The sequence below is a fragment of the Chiloscyllium punctatum genome, chromosome 46 (genome assembly GCF_047496795.1).
Source record: "Chiloscyllium punctatum isolate Juve2018m chromosome 46, sChiPun1.3, whole genome shotgun sequence".
NCBI lineage: Eukaryota > Metazoa > Chordata > Chondrichthyes > Orectolobiformes > Hemiscylliidae > Chiloscyllium > Chiloscyllium punctatum.
In genome coordinates this window covers 62,141,718-62,163,142 of record NC_092784.1, presented here as the reverse complement: position 1 = coordinate 62,163,142, position 21,425 = coordinate 62,141,718, and the positions used below count along the sequence as shown (strand labels likewise).

At 47.4% G+C, this 21,425-nt stretch overlaps 1 pseudogene; it reads left to right on the top strand.

Annotated features, from left to right (window-relative positions):
- The first annotated feature begins 7,573 nt into the window (after positions 1–7,573).
- The window catches only part of LOC140468207 (intercellular adhesion molecule 5-like), a 36,893-nt pseudogene continuing 23,041 nt past the window's right edge, over positions 7,574–21,425 (top strand).

Here is a 21,425-nt window from a genome sequence, read left to right as displayed (position 1 = left end):
GCCAGTAGCAGTGGTGGACTCTCCCTTTTTATGGTCATTTAAACGGGCATTGGACAAGCATATGGATGTTATTGGGCTAGTGTAGGTTAGGTAGGCTTCGGTCGGCGCAACATCGAGGGCCGAAGGGCCTGTACTGCGCTGTATTGTTCTATGTTCTATGTTCTATGTAGTCCTCCTCAGCCGAATCCATGATGGCCTGACAGTGGTGGGGTTCCCCTACAGTTATAATCCCGTCCGCGGGGTTCATTCCCGTGTCCCTAACTATTCTAATGGATTTGTCCCGGGGGAGGAGGACTGCCTCCCAGATTGCCCTACGGGCGTCAGAGACGGTTCGGAGGCATCCCGTATTCAGGAGCTCCACTATAGTGTGTCCAGTGTGCAGGATGATCTGACCGGACATGGTGACCGGCTCGCACACACGGACCGCCCACGCAGCGCAGTCCAGTGCGGGCACGCAGCGGTGCATCCCCCTCACGACCGGGGACTCCTTAGTCGAGTAGTACCCTACGGGCTTCATGCGGTCCCCGGAGAGTCGGGTGACCACGGCACTATAGAACCCCCTTTCCAGGTTATAAAAAACGTGAAAGGGCTGAGAGAGGTCGGGAAGGCACAGGGCTGGGGCACTGAGGAGGTGGGTTTTTAGCTTGGAGTAGGCATCGTCTTGCTTGGGGCCCCACTCCACCCTCTCTGCCCCGGGCCTACCCCCCTTCACCAGGCACTGGATAGGCTCAGCGATGGTGGCGAAATGCGCTATGAAGGCGCGGCAGTAGTTGAAAAGGCCCATAACGCAGCGGATACCCCTGACCGTGTCCGGCCGTGGCATGTCGGCGATGGCCGACTTACGATCGGGAGGCAGGGTCTTGCTACCCTGGCTAATGTCGTGGCCCAGGTATCGGACTGTGGCCAGGCCGATCTGGGCCTTTGTGGGGCTGATTTTAAAACCTGCCCAGGCGAGGGTGCGCAGGACGGTGATCAGGGCTCCAGGTGGGAGCGCGCGTCCGTGGACGCAATCAGGAGGTCGTCCACGTACTGTAAGAGGGTGCTAGAGTAAGGGGATAGGTCGCATTCCTCGAGGGTCCGACTCATGACCCTGTGGAAAATGTTGGGGCTGTTGTGAAAGCCTTGTGGCAGCTGGGTCCATGTGTATTGCCTGTCTCGCAGCGTGAAGGCAAACTTTTCCTCAGAGTCACGGTGCAGCAGGATGGACCAGAAGCCGTTTGCCACGTCCAGGACCGTAAAGATCCGGTGGGAAGGCTCTAGGCTGTTAAAGATGGTGGATTGGCTGGCAACAATGGGGTGCTCTTTAGGTGTGACCTGGTTGAGTGCCGTATAATCGACGGTGAGCCGATAGCTCCCATCCGGCTTAGGGACTGGCCATATGGGGGAGTTGGTAGTGGACACCGCGGGTCGCAAGACACCGCGGCCGGTGAGTTCGGCCACAATGATCTCTGTGGCACACAGCGCCTCGGGTTTGATCAGGTACTATTGGTGCGGGGGATGTACAGGTCCGAGTATCCGCTCGGGAGGGGAATGGACAAGGCCGCAGTCCTGCTTGCTTGTGGCCCAGACCTCCAGGACCAACTGGCAGACTGTTCCGAAGGCGCCGTCTCCGGTCCAGTCCCGGGTGATAGGGACGCAGGGCGCGAGTGCAGCGACCGATCTAGTGGGGACCCATCTACCCTCAAGGGCGCTCTTATGGGATTTGCGGGACGTCCATAGGAGGCGCCAGTGGTACGTGTCCACCACCGCTCCCAGTTCGCCCAGCAGGTCAATGCCCAGGATTGTCCCTTCCGAGTTCGGGCAAACCCAGAAGTGGACGGGGAGTAGAATGTCATCGATCTCCAGGAGGGTGGCCTCGCTACGGCGGGCCACAACCGAGCTTCCCCCCCACCCCCGTGATGGAAATGGAGTGATGGGTGGAAGGGAGGTCGAGGTCGGTGAGGGAGACTGACGCCCCCGTATCTATCAAAATGTTGCATCGGCGGCCCCCAAGTGATGCAGAAACCCAGATACAGGGGTCGGCTCCCTCGGCGGGGGTTGACGCTACTCAGTCCTTACGCCGGGCGAGTAGCTGTAAGAGCTCAAGCAGCTGTCCACGACTGAGCTGGTCCCAGTCAGGGGGGGGGGGGGGAGGCTTCGGGCTAGGGCTGCGGGGTTCGTGGGGTTTTTGCGGCTGTGGGTTGCCGTTGGTCCCCTGCTTGGGGGTTCCTTGTTCGCTGGGGTGTGAGGGGCGCCGACGGTGGGCATGCCACGGTGGGGAACGGTCCCGGTGCTTACCCGGGTCGGGGTCTCCGGGGCGTCGGAAGGAGAGCGGGCAGTTAGACTTGTAGTGACCCGTCTGTCTGCAGCGGTAGCAAACGAGCGGCCCGGGTGTCGACAGTGCCGCAACGGTGGCCGGGGCTTGGTTATTGAGGGACATGGCCCAATTCTCGAGCTCCGTGAGAGACGTAGGGTACCAGGCCTGTCCGGAGGACAGCCTAGTGTGTGGGGCCTAACCCGTCCTTATATAGTTGGATAAATGCAGAGTTCTGCCGGTCAGCATCGGGGATCCTGCTATGTGCCTGGAAGGCCTCGAACTTACAGGCCCATATTCATGAGCACCCTCGCCGGGTTTCTGGGTGACGGCCACAATGGCGTTCTAGTCGACCGGCGTGTGGCCGAGAGCCTCGCTGACATCGGCCTTAAAGTCCGCAAGGGCGGCCTCCTGTTCGTGACGGCTGTCGCTGAGGTCGGTGCACCAGGACCCATTCTGGTGCACAGATCGGAGCCTGGACCACAGGTTCTCTGGGAATTTGGTCCGGACCAGACCAGCCACGTCCCTATTGTGGAGATTGTGGCAAATCTGCATCTCCCTAAGCCGCTGCCAAAATTCAGCATTGTTGTAGCGGGGCTTGAGGGTGGGGAGCCTGTCCAGGAGTTTCATGGTATCACCCGGGGTTAAGGAGACGTATGTCATTTTAAGGCGGGGGTTGTGGGTTTGGCACGCTGGTTTCCCCTTCTCCCCACCTCCGGGGGTATATTCAACTTTAAACGGGGCGGCGCGAGCTAGACTTGCGTGTGATTCCCGGGGGCCTGCATTGTCCACGAGCCCCTCCCAGTCCCAGGTGGGGGATGGCGGGGCACTTGGAGGCTCAGATAATGTCGGTAGGATTGTACGTTGGCAAGTGCCTGGGCTTCGATGTGTTCTGAGGCCTGTTTCTGCTTATCTTGCACGTATAGTTGGACCTTGTTAGCGAGCCTAACATATGCCTGAAGCACAAGGACGCAGGCTTTCTCGTATCTATCCCTTTTCTGATGGACCCACCACTCCTGCTGGGCATCCAGTGGGTCAGCGGGCCGCCAGCCCGATCGGAGCATAGCCTTGATGACCTTTTTGTTCTCGTTGGCAATGAAACGAGTAAGGGAGCCTTCTGGCCCCCATTCTAAATCGTCTGCCGCGCAGCCAGCCATGTTGGGGGGAGGGGGGAGGGGGGGGGGCGCAGCAGGCTTAATGGAAAAAAGACTTAGAAATACAACACTACCAGTGTGGGAGTGCAAGAGATTTCACTGGCGCTAACTTATTCACCTCCCAGTCGGGGAGCCCACTCCCTGAAATCGGACCCTAGCCCCCGGGTCGACGAAGGCAGGTGTGGGTTAGGTACAAACGGGGCGCGTGTCTATACCCGATCACGCGACCCTGGGTTACTGTGAGTCTCACTCTCACTGCCTAACGCGCAACGACCGTGCGTGCCCCGCGAACACCGGGCGTGAACCAGGGGCCCGTGTGCAAGAGGGGGGGGGCGGCGTGAGCGCAGACCACTAAAAAAAAACAAAAATGAAATAAAAAGGGTGCGGCGCGGGCCTGTACCAGGGCGCCCAACCTAAAAAAAAAACCCGTGAGTCTTTCTCTCACCGTCTGAAGTTCAGCGGCTGTGTGTACCCGCCAGCACCGGGCATGAACCAGGGGCCCGTGTGCCGGGGGGGGGGGCGTGAACTCAGACCTCTCCACGCTAATCCCACAGAGGCCACCACCCGGGACTGCTGAGGCAATGGGCGAAAGCTTGGCCCAGAGGCTCCGCTCATCGGGCTGGTTTGGAGGACTTCCCGTCTTGTCGCACGTGTAGGCCTTCCAGACCCTACCGCGGACTCAAGGAATGGCGCCAAAATAAAAACCGGGCTCAACGTACAATGGGATCCCCTAAACTCCCACTGCAGAGGTTATCCAGGAAGGCTTTGTTTGTCGATGTTTTACACAGGGGGGCCAATCTGTCGGGGTCTCGTGCCTAAAGTCGTCGGTCCAGGGAAATTCAGTCCATCAGTTACTAGAATACATCAACAATAAATGACAGTAAACGAAAATCAAAACGGTCTCATGCACACCTTTACCAGTGCTTCATGATCCCAATCGCCCACCCGGGGAGGATCACTCACACACACACACACACACTCTTACAGAGTACTCTATCGTTACCTGACTGCCGGACCCACTCTGTTCACAGGTTCGGATAACGGCCGGCAGCGGAGTCCCTTGCGGGGCTCCGGGGAACGTTTACGGGAGAGGTAAAAGAGTAAAGATACTCACCCAGAGCCTTCGCAGAGATCCAGCAGCCGTCGTCATCCCGGACGAGCCCCCAATTATTAGCGCGGATGAAATGATCTCAGTCCGAGCCCAGAGTGCGGTTCGACAATCGGTAATTTATTAAAGTGTTTAACGCCGGCGGAGACCAACCGAGGTCCGAATCTCGATCGCTCTCCCGTTCCCCGCGCGATGTTACAAGTTATATACTTCATGAGTCAGGATGTAGGAGATTGGGTATGAATGAGTGTGAATGGTGGCAATCATGGCTGGAGTATGTGTGAATGTCAAGCTTCCTGCCGTCCTCGGAGAGTCGGCAGCATACACAAAAGGTGTGCTGTTTATCTTTACGTAAATGGGTCCGGGTGCTATCTGCTTGTCTCTCTGTGAGGGCTGGAGGCTAGCACCCGCCTTTGTTACTTCCAAAGTGTCTGTTAGATTCATCCTGTTTGTTTGGTGTTTGCCTTTTGTGTAGGACTGTTTTGCATGATCAGGTTATGGGTGTGTGTCAGTTGGAACCTTGACGAGATTATAAGGTGGGTTTCGATCTGTGAGTCATGACCATTGTCTGAAGTCCTGACTAGTGTCTGGTCCGGTGTGTATTCGGATCTGTCTTTGGGCCCCCCTTCTCCCGATCATGTGGTCGGGCTGGCAGCTGCTGTTTTAGAATGAATACTGTTTGCTTTAAAATGGATACTGCTGGTCTCTCCCGATGTGGGCCTTGCTCCATCGTAAACACGGGGCGGTTTATCACCCCCCTTCACCAGCAACACATTTTCAGCTCTGATCTCCAGAATCTGCAGTCCTCACTTTCTCCTTGAAGTAATGTTCTGGCCACTGCAATCCCTTCAAAGTTTGGGAGAAGATTTGTAGCTCGGGTGCTGGTTGTTGTGGTTCTGTTCGCCGAGCTGGGAATTTGTGTTGCAGACGTTTCGTCCCCCTATATAGGTGACATCCTCAGTGATTGGGAGCCTCCTGTGAAGCGCTTCTGTGATGTTTCCTCCGGCATTTATAGTGATTTGTATCTGCCGCTTCCGATTGTCAGTTCCAGCTGTCCGCTGCAGTGGCCAGTATATTGGGTCCAGGTCGATGTGCTTATTGATTGAATCTGTGGATGAGTGCCATGCCTCTAGGAATTCCCTGGCTGTTCTCTGTTTGGCTTGTCCTATAATAATAGTGTTGTCCCAGTCGAACCCATGTTGCTTGTCATCTGAGTGTATGGCTACTAAGGATAACTGGTCATGTTGTTTTGTGACTAGTTTGTGTTCATGGATGCGGATCGTTAGCTGTCTTCCTGTTTGTCCTATGTAGTGTTTTGTGCAGTCCTTGCATGGGATTTTGTACACTACATTGATTCTGCTCGTGCTGGGTATCGGGTCCTTCGTCCTGGTGAGTTGTTGTCTGAGAGTGGTTGTTGGTTTGTGTGCTGTTATGAGTCCTAGTGGTCGCAGTAGTCTGGCTGTCAGTTCATCCCAAGCCAGAAAAGTTTGGTTTGGTTCTGCCAGGATTATTCTTGGATCAAACATGAACAGAAAAGCTGAACTCCAGAGGACAGATGAAAATGACTTCCTTTCGCATTGAGGCAGCATTTGACCAGGTTTTCCAACAAGGTGATCAGTAAGCTCGAATTGACTGGGAGTCAAGGGATAAAACGTCTGCTGAGTGGAGTTGAATAATGAAGCAATCATTACCACATGCTGCATAAATATTATGGCTGGGTGGGCAGGTCAGAGGATCTCATCTGCAGACTCCCATGGTTGTTCCAGATGCAGGAAGGAACCAGAACAAATACTTACCATTTACCTCTATTAGCTGTTGTTGAAGCTCCAGCGACACTAAAAATGTTCTTGTCACCAATTCTTGGGGTCACTTACCAAGTAATCCCCAACCTCTGATCTATTCTTCTGCCTCACTGTTTGTATGAATGGTTCAGTTCTGTTTCTGATAAATGATACCCCCCAAAATGCTAAAAGTCTTTAGAGGTCTGGAGTCACAGGTTGGCTGAAGTCACTTCCACCAGTTTTTGAAAAGTTTCATAAAAAACAAGTGAAAGGAGCTCAGCCAACCCTAGCGACCTTGTGAGCAAGTCCAGGTTACGCTTGTTGAAAGCTAAAGTGAGGTGATCAAAGGTGCCCCGGCTCCCACCTCACTGAAATCAGAAACAGCGGACTGAGTTGGATGATCAGCCATGATTATAATGATGGACAAGCAAGCTAGAAGGACTGAATGGCCTCCTCCAGTCCTTTTCTCTGTTTCTGACGAAGCTGAACTGTCTGGTTATAAACAGGAACCCAGTTGTGAAGAACTTGCTTTTCTTGCTTCTCCATTTGACAGAAAGCAGAGAGACATGGAGCTATTTTTATCTTGATCTCTGAATAGGTTTGATTTTACTAATTTTGGGGAAGGTTTCTGATCTGTTCAGTGCTCTCCTATAAAATTATGAGGGGCATGCTTAGGATAAATAGACAAAGTCTTTTCCCTGGGATGGGGGAGTCCAGAACTAGAGGGCATGGGTTTAGGGTGAGAGGGAAAAGATATAAACGAGACCTAAGGGGCAACCTTTTCACACAGAGGGTAGTATAGGTATGGAATGAGCTGCCAGAGGAAGTCGTGAAGGCTGGCACAATTGCAACATTTAAAAGGCATTTTGATGGGTAAATGAATAGGAAGGGTTTGGAGGGATATGGGTCAGGAGATGGCAGGTGGGACTAGACAACATCGTGGGCCGAAGGGCCTGTCCTGTGCTGTATTGTTCTATGTTCTAGGCTGGGTTGGGATATCTAGTCGGCATGGACAAAGGGGGATCTAGGGGTCTGTTTGCGAGCTGTACATCTCTATGACTCTGACTCAGCCTGCTGTGAATTGCATGCCTCCCACATTTGGGAAATGGCAATATATCAAATGTTGATACAAGATGTTGGAATTTTTCCTCTGGAATTCATGGCATTGTTTTTTTAATAATTTCCGGGAAAGGACAGAGGTCATTTTCATTAACATCGAGCTGAGTTAGTCAGGTCGAGTACAGATTGCAGAGCCCATCCACATTCTGGCGATATGAACTTCCAGATCATTTCACCTCATGGACTTCTGCAGTTCTTCACTGTGACTTCTTATGTGACAAGTGGGTAAAAACATATTTAAAATCAGTGGATAGTGTTTTCTGAATGTATTTGTGCTGCACTTCACGATGTGTAGTTATGTTTAAATGCGGACATTTCTCGTGTGTACTTGTTCTGTAATGAAGGATTGATTTTCTTGTTATTCGTTAATATTAAGAACAACGTTATTGGGCACGTTTCTGGTCTGTGTTGTTAGAAGCAAAAAGAGGGAGACTCAGGATTGAGTGTTGCTCTGATTCAGCCTGTTTTGTGATAAGTGAGGCTCCGTACGTTCGCTGAAATGTTTGATGGGTTAGCTGGAAGTGGGGTTCTATAACCCCACAGGAGAAAGTGAGGACTGCAGATGCTGGAGATCAGAGCTGAAAATGTGTTGCTGGAAAAGCGTAGCAGGTCAGGCAGCATCCAAGGAGCAGGAGAATCGACGTTTCGGGCATAAGCCCTCATTCCTGAAGAAGGGCTTATGCCCCAAACGTCGATTCTCCTGCTCCTTGGATGCTGCCTGACCTGCTGCGCTTTTCCAACAACACATTTTTAGCTTCTGTAACCCCACACCCAGCCTAGGCTCTCGACTCTCTTCTAGGTAAAAACAATGACTGCAGATGCTGGAAACCTGATTCTGGATTAGTGGTGCTGGAAGAGCACAGCAGTTCAGGCAGCATCCGACTCTCTTCACCATCTCTCGAGCAGAGATCGCAGAGCTCTGGGCTCCGTTGAGTTCAATCAGTTGGAACAGTGTGGTTTCTGCTGTTCCGGGGCTGTTAGACCTGACGGTGCTGAGTTGCTGCCGGTGGACCATCCCGGGAGCAGCAATTCCAGCTGTCTGTTCAAACTGCCCCAACACACACACACGGAGCAAATCCTGGACATGAACCAGTCATTGTCCACTCTATAAAGAATCCGTCTGTTCCCTTCAGTATTGAATACTGAGGTAGGAATCCTCGGTAATAAAGATGGACACGGTTATGAGTGGCTCAGGCATTCCCCACTGAGCTGGACTGAAACTTTCCCCAAGAATGTTCTGCTGTCCTTGGAGCGACCTCGCTCCGTCCGCGGAACAGTCCGGGGACTTTCCAGCAATAGTGACGGCATCGTGTACGGTATGTAGTTAATCTCAGTCAAATACTGCCACAGACAACTCTTCACCAGAAATTACACCCGAGAGTTCAACAAGAGGGGATTTTTCATTTTCATTAACATTTTAGACAAATGAAAATAAATGAGTGGGAAGTACACATGAGATCAAGACAGAATGAAATATCAGACTTTCAAACAACAGGAAAACATGGTTTTAAAATCACAAATGGAGACATTTGCCATCCCAGTGGTTGCGTTTATCGGGTAGAGTGAGTGTATCAAGCTTGTGTAGAGGGTTGGAGGTTCAGAATGCTCACACCCTGCCCAAGAATATCAGAGCCCCTGGAATCCAGGGCAATTTGGCAAATGGCTCCAAAATCGGCCAGTGACAAGAAGAGAAGCTGGTGGTTGAAGAATTTTAGTGACAGGAAACCTGAGTCCAGTGGGGTTCTACAGGAACTGGTGCTGGGTCCTTTGCTGTTTGTTGTGTAAGGTGATGATCTAAACATGAATGCAGAAGTTATGATCAGTATGTTTGTTTGGTGGTGTGGTAAATAATAAACAGGAAAGTCTTAGATTACAGTATAATAAAGAAGATCCAAAACAGACTGAACAATGGCAAATGAAATGTAATCCTGGTGAGGTAATGCATTTTGGGTAGACTAACAAGGCAAGTGAATGGTCAGACTCGATATACAGAGGATCCGAGGGACCTTGATGCAGATGTTCTTAAATCCTTGAAAGCAACATGGCAGGTAGATAAGGTGGATAGGAAGGCACATGGGATACTTGCCTCTATTATTCAAGGCACTGAATACAAGAGCAGTGAGGTTATGATGGAGCGGTTTCCAACACTAGTTCGTCATGTTGTGGAGGTGCTGGTGTTGGACTGGGGTGGACAAGTTAAAAATCACACAACACCAGGTTATAGCCAACAGCGCTGCTCCTTCGTCAGTGAGTGAGACAGGATCATAGGACACAGAATTTTAGTAAATGATCAGTGTCATACAACTGATGCAATGTATTGAACAAATATACACACACTCTTACACGATCACACACACTTATGTAGACACTCTCTCATCCACACACATTCTCTCAGACATGCACACACCCTCTCACAGATATATACTCCATCACACTCACACACACTCTATTAAGCATGCACAAATACAGACACACACACTCACACACATGCATATTCATTCACACCCTATTTCCCTCTTTCTCGCACACATACTTTCTCTCCCTCATATGCACGCACACACACATATAAGTCTGTAGGGTGAAATTGCTTTTGCAGAATTATATTTGCAGATACATTCTAATTTGCTCAAAAAGCATAAAGTCTGTAGGCAGTCAGTCCATGTAGGATTTTATAAATTCCTACTATGGAAACAGAATCAATCTGACTCAAGTTTGGGATACAGACAGACTCTAACCTCACATCTTTAATACATTGTCTGAGCTGAGATGTCACTTTTCTTTTATAAAAGGTTATGTTATCTCTGGAATGTGACTTGAAGGAAGTTCTGGGATTTACATATTAATAATCAAAATGTGCATCCCCATTCAAAGTGATTAAAGACTGAACAGCAATTGAGGTTTGTTTAACATATCACATCAGTTGTATGACACTTTTACTCTCAATTCTGTGTCCTATGATCCTACCCCACTAGCTACCTGATGAAGGAGCAATGCTCCAAAAGCTCGTGCTTCCAAATAAATCTGTTGGACTATAACCTGGTGTTGTCTGATTTTTAACACTAGTTAGGCCACAGCTAGTACTGTGTTCAGTTCTGGTCACCACACTATAGGAAAGATGTGATTGCATTGGAGGGAGTGCAGAAGAGATTCAGCAGGATGTTGCCTTGGCTACAGCAACTCAGTGATGAAAAGAGATGAGATGGGCTGGGGTTGCTTTCCTTAGAGCACAGAAGACTGAAGGGGGACCTGGTTGAGGTGTACACAATTGGGGGGCATAAATAAATTTGGGATGGCACAGTGGCTAGTACTGCTGCCTCACAGCGCCAGGGACCTGGGTTTGATTCCAGGCTTGGGTGACTGTCTAAGTAGAGTTTGCACGTTCTCCCTGTGTCTGCGTGGGTTTCCTCTGGGTGCTCCAGTTTCCCCCCACAATCCAAAGATGTGCAGTTTAGGTGACTTGGCCATGCTAAATTGCCCATAGTGTTCGGTGCATTAGTCAGGGTAAATGTAGGGTAGGGGACTGGGTCTGTGTACGTTATTCTTAAGAGGTTCGGTGTGGACTTGCTGGGCAAAAGGGCCTGTCTCCACACTGTAGTGAATCTAATCTAAAGGAGGTGGGAAGAAACTTTTCCTCTCAAGAGAGGTGATTTAAGGCATATTTTCTTCACCAGAGGGTGGATGATGGGTAACTGGAAGTCACAACCTGAAAGGATGATAGAAACAGGTTTAACTTTCCAAACACTGACTAGGTTTTCTCATAATCAAAAGTGAGGACTGCAGAAGCTGGAGATTAGAGAGTGTGGTGCTGGAAAAGCACAGCACGTCAGGCAGCATCCAAGGAACTGGAGAATCGACGTTTCAGGCAAAAGCCTTTCATCAGGAATGGCGAAATGACTAGGATTCTCATTGTGTTAAGTGCCTAGATGGGGAGGAATTTGTTAAGTATGTACAGGAAAACATCCTTATTCAACATGTGCATGTATCTATTTGAGAAAGAATAATATTTGACCTCCTGTTAGGAAACAAAGCAGGGCAAGTGACTGAGGTGTCAGTGGAGGAGCACTTTGAAGCAAGTGATCATAATTTTATTTGTCTTAAAACAGTTATAAAAAAGTATAGAACTGATCAAAAAGTTAAAGTCTTAAGTTAGGGCAAGGCCAATCTTGATGGTATTACAGAGAAACCTTTCAAAGGTTAATTGGAGATCATTATTTCCAGGTACGGGGATGGTTGGAAAGTGTAAGGGCTTTAAAAAAAAGGTAATGCGAGTTCAGAGACAGTTCCTGTTAGTGCAAAGGGCAAGGCTGGTAGGTGTATGGAATGCTGGATGAGTAGAGAAATTGAGGCTCTGGTTAGGAAAAGCAGGCATATGTTGGGTATAGACAGCTGGGATTGAGTGAATCCCTAGACTAGTATGAGGGCAGTAAGAAGGAAATCAGGAGGGCAAAAAGGGGACAAGTGATAGCTTTGGCAAATGTCTTGGAGAGAATTAACATTACAGAAGAGGATGTGCTGGTGGTCTTAAATTTATATAGGCAGATAAATCCCTGAGACCTGATCAAGTGTATCACAGAACTTTGTGGGGAGCCACGCCACAGCTTACAGGGTCCCTTGCTGAGGTGGAATCCCTACAGTCTGGATATTTGTATCATCAATAGGGTGGGCACTGGAAGACTGGAGTTTGGCTAATGTGGTGACATTATTTAAGAATAGGGTGTAAGGAAAAAGTGGGGAACTATAGACTGATGAGCCTTACGTCAGTGGGGGACAAGTTGTTGGAGGAGATTCTGAGGGACAGGATCTACACGCATTTGGAAAGGCAAAAACTGATTAGGGATAGTCAACATAGCTTGGTGGTTGAGAAATTGTGTCTCACTAATTTACAGAGAGCATAGATTAGTACAGCACAGTACAGGCCCTTCAGCCCTCGATGTTGTGCTGGCCTTGTATCCTACTGGAAGATCAAACTAACCTACATTCCCTTCATTTCACTATTATCCATATGCCTATCCAAGAGTCGCTTAGATGTCCCTAATATATCTGACACAACTACCATTGCTGACAGTGCACTCTACACACGCACCAGTCTCTGTGTAAATAACCTACCTCTGACATCTCCAATCACCTTAAAATTATGCCCCTAATGATAGTCATTTCTGGCCTTGGAAAAATTCTCAGACTACACACTCTATCTATGCCTCTCATCATCTTGTACACCTCTGTCAAGTCATCTCTCATCCTTCTTCACTCCAATGAGAAAAGCCCTAGCACTCTCTACCTTTCTTCATAAGACATGCTCTCCAGTCCAGGCAGCATCCTTTTAAATCTTCTCTGCACTCTCTATAAAGCTTCCACATCCTTCCAATAACGAGGCGACCAGAACTGAACACAATATTCCAAGTGTGGTCTAACCAGGGCTCTACAGAGCTGCAGCACAACTTAACAGCTCTTAAACTCAATCCCCCTGCTAATGAAAGGCAACACACCGTGTAACTTCTTAACAACCCTATCAATTTGGGTGACAAATTTGAGGGATCTATGGACATAGACCCGAAGATTCCTTTGTTCCTCCACGCTGCCAAGAATCCTGCTTTTAATCCTGTATTTTGTATTCAAATTTGAACTTCCAAAATGAATCATTTCACATTTTTTCAGGTTGAACTCCATATGCCACTTCTCAGCCCAGCTCTGCATCCTGTCAATGTCCCATTGCAACTACACCAGCTCTTCAAACTATCAACCACTCCACCAACGGTCATGTCATTGGCAAACTTACTAACCCACCCTTCTACTTCCTCACCAAGTCATTTATAAAAGTCACAAAGAGCAGAGGTCCCAGAACCGATCCCTATGGAACATCACTGGTCACCTAGCTCCAGGCTGAACACTGTCCATCAACTACCACCCTCTGTCCTCTATTGGCCAGCCAATTCTGTATCCAGACAGCCAAATATCCCTGTTTCCCATGCCTCCTTACTTTTTGAATGAGCCTACCATGAGGTACCTATCAAATGCCTTGGTAAAATCCATATACATCATATCCACTGCTCTACCTTCATCAATGTGTTTTGTCACATCCTTCAAAAAGGCTTGTGAGGCATGACCACTCACAAAGCCATGCTATCTCTAATGAAACTATGGTTTTCCAAGTAATCATCAGTCCTGTCTCTCAGAATCCTCTCCAATAATTTGCCTGCTACGGACATAAGACTGACTGATCTGTAATTCCCAGAGTTATCCCTATTCACTTTCTTGAATAAGGGAATAACATTTGCCACCCTCCAGTCATCTAGTACTACTTCACCGGACAGTGAGAACGCAAACTTCATCGCCAAAGGCTCAGCAACCTCTTCCCTTGCTTCATGTACTGACTTTATGCCATCTCTGGCTCAGGGGACTTATGTATCCTTATGTTTTTCAAACTTTTCAGCACATCCTCTTTCTTAACATCAACCTGTTCAAGCATATCAGCGTGTCTTAAATTGTCCTCACAAATGAGAAGGACCCCCTTAGTAGTGATTACTGATGCAAAGTAGTCATCAAGGTCCTCCCCTACCTCCTCTGACTCCAGGCACAAGTTTCCTCCACTACCCCGGATCAGCCCTACCCTGACACTGGCCATCCTCTTGTTCCTCACATAAGTGTAGAATTCCTTGGTGTTATCCTTAATCCAACCCGCTAAAGCATGTTAATGCCCCCTTCTAGCACTCCTAAGTCCATTCTTCAGTTCCTTCCTGGCTACCTCGTGACTCTGAAGAGCCCTGTCTGATCCTTGCCTCCTCAACCTTAAGTAAGGTTCATTCTTCCGCTCGATTAGATGTTCCACATTTCTTGTCATCCAAATTTCCTTCACCCTACCATCCCTTCCTTGCCTCAATGATACAAAGCTATCCAGTATTATCAGCAAATGCTTCTTAAACAACTTCCACATTTCTGTTCTGTATTTCCCTGTTGGGAGAAAGTGAGGACTTCAGATCAGAGCTGAAAAATGTGTTGCTGGAAAAGCACAGCAGGTCAGGCAGCATCCAAGGAGCAGGAGAATTGACGTTTCGGGCATAAGCCCCTCTTCAGGCACGCATTTCCCTGTTCCCAATTTATTCCCACCTCAGTATCAGAGCTTAGGTCTTTCCTTGGGCTGGTGAACTATTCCGGAAAGTTGATACACAATGTGGCCTCCATCCTGGCACGTTTGGAATCAACTCTTTAAAAAAGGTCAGCTTCGGAAATGGTCATGTAGCCAAGCCCTAGCTTTCAGGGAAGCCAAGAAACAGGTAATTCCTGTAAGTAACATTAAGATTCTAAACAGGATCTGGTACTGACATGCGGTGCTTCTCTGTATGCCCTGATGTAGAATGAAGGTTTAGCAGTGACATTTGGAGTCAGGATGTTCCACCAATACCTTGACAGACATAAATTTGTAATAATAACAGACCACAAACCCTTCTAGGTCTACTTAAAAAGGACAAGATGTGGAGGTGTCAGTGTTGGACTGGGAGGACGACATTAAAAAATCACACAACACCAGTTTATAGTCCAACAGGTTTATTTGGATGTACTTGCTTTCAGAGTGCTGCCCCTTATAGCTACAAATTATGATCCTGCCCCACTAGTTACCTGAAAGCTAGTACTTCGAAATAAACCTGTTGGACTATAAACTGGTGTTGTGTGATTTTTAATTGAAGAGGACAAGGCAGTGCTGCTCACGGGTTCAGACTGAATTCAGCGGTGGGCTCTAATTATATTGGCAGCACGGTGGTACAGTGGTTAGCACTGTTGCCTCACAGTGCTAGAGAGCCGGGTTCATTTCCTGCCTCAGGCGACTGACTGTGTGGAGTTTGCACGTTCTCCCTGTGTCTATGTGGGTGGGTTTTCTCCGGTTTCCTCCCACAGTCCAAAAATGTGCAGGTTAGGTGAATTGGCCATGATAAATTGCCCGTAGTGTTAGGTGTAGAGGAATGGGTCTGGGTGAGTTGCGCTTTAGCAGGTCGTTGTGGACTTGTTGGGCCGAAGGGCCTGTTTCCACACTGTAAGTAATCTAATCTAATCTACAGGTTGGAACACTGTCTGGGAGGCCAAGGAGCAAATGCAGTTGCATTGAACCGCCTCCTGCTGGAAGGTACACCACTGGTGGGACCACTACAGGAAGAGTCCGCTCTGGTTTTAAACTTTCTGGACACACTTCCAGTCACAGCTGACAACATCAGACTCTGGACAAAGATCCAGTCCTGACAAAACTGAACCAGCTGGTGGTGATGTGGGGGGGAAGCCAAATGGCCATCACAATCAGAATTGAAATGTTTCTGGACCTAGAGAGATCAGATCACAGTAGAGGAAAGCATTTTATTATGGGAAGCAAGAATGGTTGTCCATAGTAAGGGTCAGCACCAAGATACTGACTGAACTCCACCAGGGGTGTACAAGGGTTTCCAAAATGAAGACATTGATGAGAAGTTATTGGATTGGAGGATTGGATGCAGACAAAGCTGCACTGGTGGGGCAATTCTCACAAGGACAAAAATGACCGAAAGCACTCCCTACATTTGTGGAAATGGTTGCACTTTGACTATGCAGTTCCTTTCATGGGCTCAAAGTCCTTAGTGTTTTGGGATATCCACTCAAAATGGCTGGATATGCGTAGAGTTAATTTGTCTTACACATTGATGATGACAGAAGTACTGCAAATATTTTACAATACGTGGACTGTTCGAGATGTTGGTCACAGATAACAGACTATCATTTCAAGCAGGGAACTTGAGTATTTCCTAAAGCCAAATGATATGCGTCACATAGGACAGCTCCGAGCCATTCCATCAGCCAATGGTCTGGCAGAAAAACCATTTCAAATTTTGTAGGCAGGCTAAAAAAAAGCCTACAGCTTCACTCGACACCAAACTGTCCCAGTTCCTATTTGACTATCGACCCCCATTCCCTTATGCAACCACAGGGATAGCTCCAGCAGAGTTCCTAATGGGTAGAAGACTCTACAACAGGTTAAACCTGATCTTCCTAGCCTTGAGGGGAGGGTGAAATGGCATCAGAAACATCAATGCTGGATACAATGCTCCACTAAATGAGAGAGACAGTTTACTTTAGGGCTCAAAGTTTGGTGTAGGAACCGTGGGAATGGCCTTGCTTACGTTGGAGGCACAGTCAATGTAAGGTCAGGTCCGATGATGTATAAGGTTTGGGTAGATGCAACAGTCCTGAACAAGTACATTGATCATATGAAAGCTGCAAACATTGCAGGAACAAAATGTGCCCTGCTCTTCACTGCCTTTCTGACTGTTCAAAAATCCATGGGGTCTCCGTCCCCGTTAAGCATTTAAGATACCACAGAATCTGAGGTGGATGTCACTGCCTCAATGCTTTTGCCACTTAAAGAGGAGAATAAAGGGGGAGGGATGTAATAATTATAACGAGGTCAGCCAGGTGGACATAGAAACTGAAACAACTGCAGATGCTGTAAGTCAGGGAAAAAAAATCAAAATGGCTGGAAAAGCTCAGCAGGTCTGGCATCATCTGTGGAGAGAAATCAGAGTTAATGTTTCATGTTGAATGACCCTTTCTCAGAACAGGGAAAGGGTCACTTAATCCCAAACATTATGTCTGATTTGTTTCCATAGATGCTGCCAGACCTGCTGAGTTTTTCCAGCAATCTTGATTTTTGTTTCTGGGTGTCATAGAATGAGTTCCCTGATTAGGGCTCTTTATCTGGTCCAGTCAGGGAGCTGTGGCTGACAGGTATAAACAGGAGTGTCAGAGGTTCTGTTCACTATGAGAGCTGGCCCTGACAGAGATGGATCAGTCTCCATGTGTAAATAAAGGGTGACTTGGTGACAGGATACCGGCCTCTGTTCAAGTATTTTAGTAACCTTTGTTGAATACGTACACACTTACATCTCTTATGCATCTGAGTAAATGTATGAGGAGATAGAACATGGTCCTCAGGTACATAATTTCAGTGAAACCTGTTAACTGTGATTCTCCTTTAACAGATCGAGAGATAAGCATTACATCATTTTCTGAAGTGCTGGAGATTAACAGAACATATCGTCTGGAGTGCATTGGCCCAAGAGTTTATCCAAACAATAAACTCATTCTCAAATGGCTGAGAGGCAGTCCGATTGTTCAGAGAGATTCCACAAGAGAACCAAGGTTTCTGTATGAAGATAAAAGGTTGAGAAATGTCTTGAATTTTGTTGCAAGGTGATCAGATGATGGACAGGAGTACACCTGCTTGGCTGAAGTGGACTTGGGCTCGAACAACACAAAGTCAATCACAAACTCTTCTGTCACTCTGCAAACTTATGGTAAGTTCCAATTGCACAAGATATTACAGACAAAAAAAACTTATCTTGTATTATGGTGCAAATATCCAGTAAATGTAAATGTTTGCACAGCCAGAGCATGTGCAAACCATAGTTTGATAGTGGTGGCCTACGGTATTTGAATAACTTTTTTTACCAAGCTGAGTCTTAATAATATAATTCCAAAAGACATTCAAGGCACACTCTGATTCCTGAGGCTTGAGTTTCAAACTGGGAACATTAAATGGGGGCAGAAGCTGCTACTGTCTCAATCAGGGAATCCAGAATTGACGTGCTCTGTCATTTCCAATACCTGGGTCATTTCCAGGTCCTAATCTCATGCCACACACTGACACAAAGCACATCAATTCCAGAATCCATAACTGAACCAGTAGCAGCTTCTGCCCCCAGTTAATGTCACTAAGCACCTGGTGAAGATGGGAACTGACTACTGAGCACGATCCTCAAAGGCAATCTGCAGCAATGGGTGAGCGACTGCTTTGCAAAACTGAGAAAGTAGTACAGCAGAAGGGTTAGCAGAGTTTTAGTGCAGAGAAGTGGGCAATCAGCCAGCACCTATGAAAACCCATTTTTAAAAACTGTTCTTCCTCATTGTGGTAACCCCAACAAAGTACATGGGAATCACTAATTAATCTTCTCATGGAGCTTGTTGAGTATAAGTTCCCTTGGTAACGGGCAATGGCCTGCCAACTGGAACTCAATACCTTGTGATGCAGTGGTAATGTCCTTATCCCTGGACCTGGCAGCCTAGGTTCTAGACCCACCTGATCGAGAGGTGTGTAATAACATCTCTGAACTGGTTGACTAGAAAAATAGGTTAGTCCCTTCCCTCTCTCCCTACCCGCATCTCTCTTTTGATGGTTTGCATTTACCCTAACAGGCTTTGCATGTAAATATTGAATTGGATGTTTATACTAGTGATGGCTGGTAATATTTTAAGAAGGCATGGTTATTTTGCTGGTGAGAAGGCCGCTCAGTTGTGGGTAATAGCACTTTGGAGTAAAACAAAGTATTGCCAGAAGGCTCTTGTGATACAGTGGTATTGTCTCTATCTCTGAGCCAGGAGATCTTGGTTCACATCCACCTGTTCCAGAAGGTGTGCAATAACATCGCTGATCAGGTTGATTAGAAAAAGAAAGTATTACCATTGTACATAATGGGATTTTAATCGTAAACAATTAATTGGCTACACAAGTGAATGTTGGTGGTTGTTAGTTAAAAAGGGAAGTAAATACAAAAAAGTCATGGTGATTTGGTTGGTGATATCGTCGCTCAGTTGCGCATGATAACACATCTGGGTGTAAACAAAAACAGAACAAATAAATAAATAAAACAAGACCCATCGGGGGGATACAGTTCTTTATTTTCCCCTCCAATTCCATTTTGACTTCGTCTCTTCCTGCTCTCCCTAAATCCCCTCCTGCTCATTTTTGATGGTTCATATTGGTCATAATGGACTTTGCTTGTGAATCTCTAATTGGCTACAGGGATGTTTTTATTGGTGGTGGTTAATAGTTAAAAACAAAACATAAATGTCACAGTGATTTGGTGGTGCGATATCCTTCTGGTTGTGCATAAGAGCATTTCTGGATACAGAAGAAGGAAAAAGGAGATAAAAACAGAACCAGGAGACCTGGTTCAAGTCCCACCTCCACCAGAAGTGAGTCATAATATCTCTGAACAGATTGATGAAAATAAAAGCAGATGCAGGAGGCCCACTTATAGTGCAGTGGGAATAGAACATAGAACGGTACAGCACAGAACAGACCCTTTGGTCCTTGATGTTGTGCTGACCTTTTATCCTACTCTAAGATCAAACTAACCCACATAACCTTTCATTTTATAATCATCCATGGGCCTATCCAATGTCCCTAATGTATCTGACTCTACTGTCAATGCTGGCAGTGCATTCCATGCACCCACCACTCTGTCTAAAGAACTGACCTCTGACATCTCCCCTAAATCTTCCTCCGATCACCTTAATATAATGCCCCACATGAAACCCATTTCCACCCTGGGAAAAAGTCTTTTGCTATTCACTCTGTCGATGCCTCTCATCATCTTGTACACCTCTATCAAGTTACCTCTCATCCTTCTTCGCGCAAATGAGAAAAGTCTGAGATCCCTCAGCCTTTCTTCATAAGACCTGCTCTCCAGTCCAGGCAACATCCTGGTAAATCTCCTCTGCTCGCTCTATAAAACTTCCACATCCTTCCTATAATGAGCTGACCAGAACTGTGCACAATATTCCAAGTGTGGTCTAACCAGGGCTTTATGGAGCTGCAGCAATTCCTCACGGCTCTTAAACTCAATGCCCCTGCTAATGAAAGCCAACACACCACACGCCTACTTAACAACCCTATTAACAACCAAATCTATGGACATGGTCCTCAAGATCCCTCTGTTCCTTCACACCGCCAAGAATCCTGCCTTTAGCCCTGCATGCTGCTTTCAAATGCGACGTTCCAAAATGAATCACTTCACACTTTTCCAGGTTGAACTCCATCTGCTTCTTCTCAATCCAACTCTGCACCCTGTCAATGTCCATGGCAACCTACAACAGCCCTCCACACTATCCACACCTCCACCAATGGTGGGTGTCATCGGCAAACTTACTAACCCACCCTTCCACTTCTTCATCCAAGTTATTTATAAAAAGCACAAAGAGCAGAGGTCCCAGAACCGACCCCTGCAGAACACCATTGGTCACCGAGCTCCAGGCTAAATACTTTCCATCAACTACCACACTTTGTCTTCTGTGGGCCAGCCAATTCTGTATCCAGACAGGCAGGTTTTCCTGTGTCCCATGCCTCCTTACTTTCTGAATGAGGCTACCATGGTGAACCTTATCAAATGCCCTGTTAAAATCCATATACACCACATCCACTGCTCTACATTTATCAATGTCACATTGTCAAAAAATTCAATAAGATTGCCCCTCACAAAGCCATGCTTGACTATCTCTAATCAAACTATGATTTTTTCCAAGTAATCATTAATCCTGTCTTTCCGAATCCTTTCCAGTAATTTGTCCACCACAGATGTAAGACTGACTGGTCTGTAATTCCCAGGATCATCCCTATTCCCTTTCTTGAACAAGGGAATAACATTTACCACCCTCCAATCATCTGGCACTACTCCAGTGGACAGTAAGGATGCAAAAATGATTGCCAAAGGTGCAGCAATCTCTTCCCTCGCTTCCTGTAGTAATCTTAGGGAGATCCTCTGGCCGAGCGAACCGAGCTATCTTTATGTTTTTCAAAATTTTCAGCACATCCTCCTTAACATCAACCTGTTTGAACATATCAGCCTGTTTCACGTTGTCCTTGCAAACAACAGGGTCTCTCTCAGTAGTGAATACTGAAGCAAAGTATTCATTATGGACCTCCCTACCTCCTCTGACTCCAAACACAAGTTCCCTCCACGATTCCAGATCGGCCCCACCCTCACTCTGGCCATCCTCTTGTTCCTCACGTAAGTGTAGAATGCCCTGGTGTTATCCTTAATCTTACCTGCTAAAGCTTTTTCATGCCCCCTTCTAGATCTCCTAAGTCCATCCTTCAGTTCCTTCCTGGCTACCTTGTAAACCTCTAAAGCCCTGTCTGATTGATCCTTGCCTCCTCAACCTTAAGTACGCTTCCT